Source organism: Mustela nigripes, chromosome X, assembly GCF_022355385.1.
Source record: "Mustela nigripes isolate SB6536 chromosome X, MUSNIG.SB6536, whole genome shotgun sequence".
NCBI lineage: Eukaryota > Metazoa > Chordata > Mammalia > Carnivora > Mustelidae > Mustela > Mustela nigripes.
In genome coordinates this window covers 89,734,231-89,740,230 of record NC_081575.1, presented here as the reverse complement: position 1 = coordinate 89,740,230, position 6,000 = coordinate 89,734,231, and positions in this window count along the sequence as shown.

Sequence of the window (6,000 nt, the reverse complement as noted above, 5' to 3'; positions counted from 1 at the left end):
CCCAGGCTGATGGGAGTGGTGGGAATGGTAGAACTGTGCCCGGATTGAGAGCGAATACCTCCACACACCTCCTGGGCGTTGACTTTCCACCGGGCCCTTTATGCACACTGTCTCCCGGGTCTAAGGCCAGCTCTGGGACGTGGATGACAGCAACTAGCAGCAGCAGCTTGGCCTGGACCCAGGTCCAAATGCCGAATCTTCCACCGCCAAACTGCGTGAGCGAGTGCACCCTCATCTCCTCATGGGTCAGCAGGGGACCTGCTGGCACCTGCGGTCCCACTCCCACTCCCCGTCCCGCTCTCCAGGGAAGTGATTAGTAGCAGGTCGCCTGCCCCCCACCCCCCTCCCCCTCGCACAGCACGATTTCACCGTTGTCACCCAGATGGCAGGCAAAGAAAGGAGTGTGACTAAAACTTTCCATTTTCGACTGTCGGCTTGATGATGACACGCAGGCCCCAGACGGAGCACATCAGCCAACTGCGGCTGCTGCTCCCAGGATTGCCACCTGGGAAACTTTTAGGGCTCACCGCCTGCCAGGCAAGTAGGGTTTTCACCTCAGGGGCCCGACCCCGGGGTCATGGTTGTCCCCTTCCCCTCTCTGGGCTGTGTTTCTCCAGCAGTGTATGGTGCCCAAAGGATGCGAGCCATTCCCAGATTAGATAGGTTACAGGTTCAAGGTTCCCAGATCTGCCTTATCCAGCCCAGAGTCACACAATCCAGACCTTCATAATCATTTCCAGTTTTCTAATTAGTTCACTCTTATTTCCACCCACGGTTCAGGTTGCCAGAGGAAATGCAGGACACCCAGTTAAATTTGATTTTCAGATAAACAACGAATTTTATTTAGTATAAATATACCCCCCAGTGCATAAGACATACTTATACTAAAAAGGACCCATTATTTAGCTAAAATCCGAATGTAAGCGGGCATCCTGTATTTATTTGCAAAATCCGACAATCCCCATACAGGGTCACAGAGGGGTTTCTCTGGATCATCAGTAAACCTGGCCGCCTCCCTTGTCAGTTTCAGTGTGTCTTAGTCCATTCAGGCGGCTGTAACAGAATACCGTGGACTGGGTCACTGACAAACTAGATCTCTGTTTCTCATGGTTCTGGAAGCTGGGAAGTCCTAGATCGAGGTGCTGGCAGATTAAGGCATCTGTTGAGGACCCACTTCCTTCATCTTCTCCCTGAATGCTCACATGGAGGAAGGGGCAAGAGTGCTCTCTGGGATCTTTTATAAAAGCACTCATCCCATGCAGGAGGGCCAGCCTCAAGACCTAATTAGCTCCCTAGAGCTCCATGTCCTAATGCCATCACACTGAGGGTCAAGTTTTAGCATGAATTTGGGGTGGGGGACACAAACATTCAGTCCATAACAGGTGTTTCCAGAAGGCAACCCTGAGAAAGGACTCAGATGCGGGTGGTTTGATCAAGAGAGAACCCAGGAAGCCCAGCAAGGGAGCAGGGAAGGGAGAGAAACCAATAGAAGCCAGTTTGTTAACGAATAAATTACCCCCATGGGCAACTGGGATTCAGCCACCACCACCCCCAGAACCTCCCGGAAACATGTCAAACATGCCTTAGAATCACCCCACCAGAGGACAAGGAGGCTGGGTCATTTACCCACAGTCTTAGCTTGGGTTGCCATAACGAAATACTGTACATTATAGTGTAACAAGCAGACCTTTATTTCTTAGAGTTCCGCAGTCCGGAAAGTCTAAGGTGCCCGTGTACCACTTCTCATTGAGGACCCCTTCCTGGCCTGCAGACAGCCTCCTTGGTGTCCCCTCACATGGTAGAGAGAGAGCTCTGATCTCTTCTCTCCTTATAAGGACAGAATTCCATCATGACAGCCCCATCCTCATGACCTCATCTAAACCTAATGACCTCTCAAAGACCCCACCACCAAATATCATCACGTTGGAAGTTAGGGCTTCAACATATGAACTTGAGGAGGGGATGACACAAATATTTAGTTCTTAAAGTCTACCAACCCCCATCCCTTGTGACTGACGGTTGCCCTGAGGACATCAACTTCCTTGTCCTTCCTGGTTATACCTGTGCTCAACTGAGTATGCCCAGGGCATCAAAGCAAGGAGGGCAGGTGCTGGAGGGGGAAAGCCATCAACAAGCTAGAAACAGTCTACCACAGCTGCAGGTAAATGGCCCTACCCCTGAGATGTGACAATAAGCTGTGGGACCTTGGAGCACCTGTTTCATTTTTCTTTGTACAGGTCTGACCCCTCAGTCATAGGAGGTTGGAAGAATTTGCCTGGTTGACCTCAGAGGGCTGTGGTCAAGGTTAGATGAGATCGCATGTGTGAGAGGCTGTTATGGACTGCATGTCACCCCCAAAATTGATACGTTGAAAGCTGATGCCCAACGGGATGGTCTTGGGAAGTGTGTTGGGGAAATGGTTAGGTTATGAGGGTGGGGTCCTCGTGAATGAAATTAGTGCCTGAAGAAAGAGACCTCAGAGAGCGCCCTTGCCCCTTCCGCTATGTGAGGACACAGAGAGATCATAGCCATCTGTGAGGAATCGGGCACCACCAGGCACTGAATCTGGTGGCACCTTGATCTTGAACTCCCATCCTCCAGAATAGCGGGAAATTGATTTCTGTTGATTATAAGCTACCCCATCTACGGTATTTCTGTGGAATTACAGCAGCCCAAATGAACCAAGACAGAGGGTATTAAAAACTGTAAAGTGCTACAGAAATGGAGGTGTAGTAAGCATTATTTAGTTAAGAAGGAGAGAGAGTGAGCAAGAGAGAACATTGGAGAAGGAGGAAAGGGAGGGGGAAAAGGGAGGGAGGAAAGTGTAGACTAAGACCCAAGGAGATAAATTAACTTTGTGCTTTCGACAAGATTTTATTAAGCATCTTAATTTGTCCTGGGCCCTGGTCTAAGTATTAAGGATTCAATAGTAAACCAAACAGTCCAAATTTTTGCCTTCACAGAGCCTACATTCTAGCAGAGAAATAAAAATATATAGCAAGTTAGCCAAAATAAAACAGGAAGGAGGTTATAGCGAGAATGGGGAACATGGGACTGCAGTAACGAGTGGTCTGGGAAGGTGTCACTAAGAAGGTCAAGGGTCAAACCCTGAAGGAGAGGAGGGAGAGTGCTCCAAACAAAGGAAGAGCCAGACAAGGGCCCAAAGACAGGCCGTGTCTGGCCCACTGTGGGGCAGGCAAGGAAGTCGTGGGGTGATGTGGGGGGGTAGGTCTCTGGGACCACGGAAGCCCCTTGAAGGCTTTGGCTTTACTTGGGATGAGATGGGGGGCCGTTGGAAGGTGAGGTGACATGTCTGACATGTTCTAAAGGAGCATTTTAGGTGTCGTATTAAGAACAGGCTCCAAGGGCGGTCCCTTGGAAGGCGACTGCTGTAATCCGGGAGTCTGCAATGCCGACAGAATCAGCCAGTCCTCCGGAAGAGATTCAGGGCCATGAGATTGGATGAGGTCACCTGGGGTAGAGGTGGAGACAGAGGAGAGTGCTGAGTGAGTCCTGGGCACTGGGGAGGTGAGGGATTCTTTCTTACCCAGCAAAAAGGAACTATTACAGGAGTCTGAAGAAGAGTGGCCAGAGGGATGAGCAAAGCCAGGAGAGGAAGATGCCCTGAGAGTCAAGTGTAACATGGGACAACCTTAGGACGAAAGCATGGTGGGACTACTGGGGTAGCACAACCACGGAAAGTTCCCCCAACAACAAGAGCAATCCCTCCAGGGAAAGCAGACCTCTGGGGTTTCCTGACTGGCTCAGCACCTTCCTGGCCTCCCCTCCAAGACAAAGCTGCACTGGGGCCCCCCACTTACCTGTTGCCTGTTTCTTTCAACAAACCTGCTGCTCGATCACCTTCCCGCTTCCAGGCTTGACTTCTGCCCTGCCCTACTGTGTCATTCCTCCTGGCATCTAGTCCCGTCCTCAGCCAAGCAGCCGTGAGCCTGCCTGCACATGTCTGTCGCAGCTCCGCTCTCGTTCTCGCCTTGTTCCAAACCCATCAGACCCCCAGCCCCAAACCAACACCTGCCAACCTTTGCACCTGTACCAGCCTCAAACCATCGGCGGCGCCTTCACAGCGCCCCCTCCTGGTATAAGACTTGCTTGTGACTTGTGCTCTTTGCCTGCCAACATGTTCTGTCCATCTATATAGCAAGACTCGTCCTTCCAGAAGCTCTCCAACAAGCACACTTTCCTTCCTCCCACTTGGTCAACTCGGTCAACCCCAAAGTCACCGGGCCTTAAAAATACACGTGAGCAGAGCCAAGCTGGTTGTGAAGAAGGATAGACACACCTGGGCACACGCACGCACACACACACACCACCATCACCACTACCGTCCTGTGCAACCAAATTCATCGCCGATCCACTCGGCTGTCAACAACTATTGGAATCATGACTGGAGAGGCCAAAATTGCGTGCACACATCTCTTCTCTCCTTGCCACTCCGAGGCAGCAAGAGCCCTTAAAAACCGATTAGAACATCCTCCCCTCCTACAGAGTAAATAAATGCTGGTCCCTGAGGAAAGAGTGGGGAAGGGAGGCTGGGAGGCACTGGGTGGGTTTTTCCTTGTTATAGCAAGCTCTTCACTCATCGGAGGCTGGCTCCGAGGTTTTAGAGGGAGGCAGTGCTGTAACTCACGAGATTAAAACACGCCCGCTTCTCCTCAGACATGTATTCTATATGAAAATGTGGTTTATGGGCATCAGGTCCACAAATCTAAAGCCCAAGCAATTCTACCTATGACCATCAGTCACGGAAGTTACACTCACTGAGAATGAAAATTTACACGACCACTGTTAGCCCATAACCAGCGACGGTGCGTCCCCCCCGCCCCGGCAGCCAGGTCTCCCTGACAACAACTCTCCGCCCCGTTTTTACTGGCCGTTACCCAGACTCGTGGCAATGACTCTCAGATGTGAGTATTTATCATGAGACGCTCTCAAGGCCCATCTCTTCTACTTTGCAGCGAGGGGGCTAGATTAGGAGTCCGAGAAAAGAGGTCGATTTCCATCTCTGCCCTTTATACCACCCACAGGAAACTCAGCCCACCGTCTCTGTCCCAGGATCTTCCTCCGCCTACCTGTGCCCTGACAACCTCATCTGCAACAGTTGTTAGAAGAATTCTCATAATTCAGTGTGGCAGAGCGGCAAAGCCCTTAGGCTCCGGAGTCAGGGTCGCCTTTTCAAATTCTGACTCTGTCACTCACTCTGCAACCTTGGATGAGTTACTCCACCTTTCTGTGCCTAAAATTCCTCCTCCTCTGGACAATGACAGTGGTGACAATACTTGCCTCATAGCTAAATAAATCACATCAAAGTCATTCATTCAATGAACATTTATCGCGCACTGTGTTAGCTTCTTGGGGCTACCATAAAAAGGTATCAGGAATCAAGGGCCTGACGACAACAGAAAGGTGCTGTCTCATGGTTCCAGAGGCCAGGAGTCCAAGATCAAGGTGTCAGCAGGGTTGATTCCTTCTGAGGGCCGTGAGGGAAAATCTGATCCAGGCAACTCCCCCGAGCTTTGGGGCTTTGCTGGCGGTCTTGGATGTCCCTTCTCTTATAGAGTCACTGCCTGGCTCTCTGCCTTCACGTTCCCATCGTGTTCGCCCTGTGTGCATATCTCTGTGCCTCAGTTTCCCTTTTTTATAAGGACACCAGTCCTGTTGGATTAGGGCACACTCTCATGACCTCACTTTAACCCGATGACCTCCATAAAGACCCTCTCTCCAAATAAAATTGCACTGTGGGGTACTGGCATTGAGAACTTCCACCCATCTTTTTGGGGGATACAACTCAGTCCATAGCAAGCACCTGTTAAGGATCGAGTACTTTGCAGGGCGCCGAGGATCCCAAACTTAATGAAACGCTCAGCTCATGCTTTAGGGAGCTCATGTTTGAATGTGGGAAACAGACTCCCATGCATTAACTCAATAAGTATTGTAGCAGGGAAATACACAAAATACAAAGACAAAAGGAACAGGGGCTGT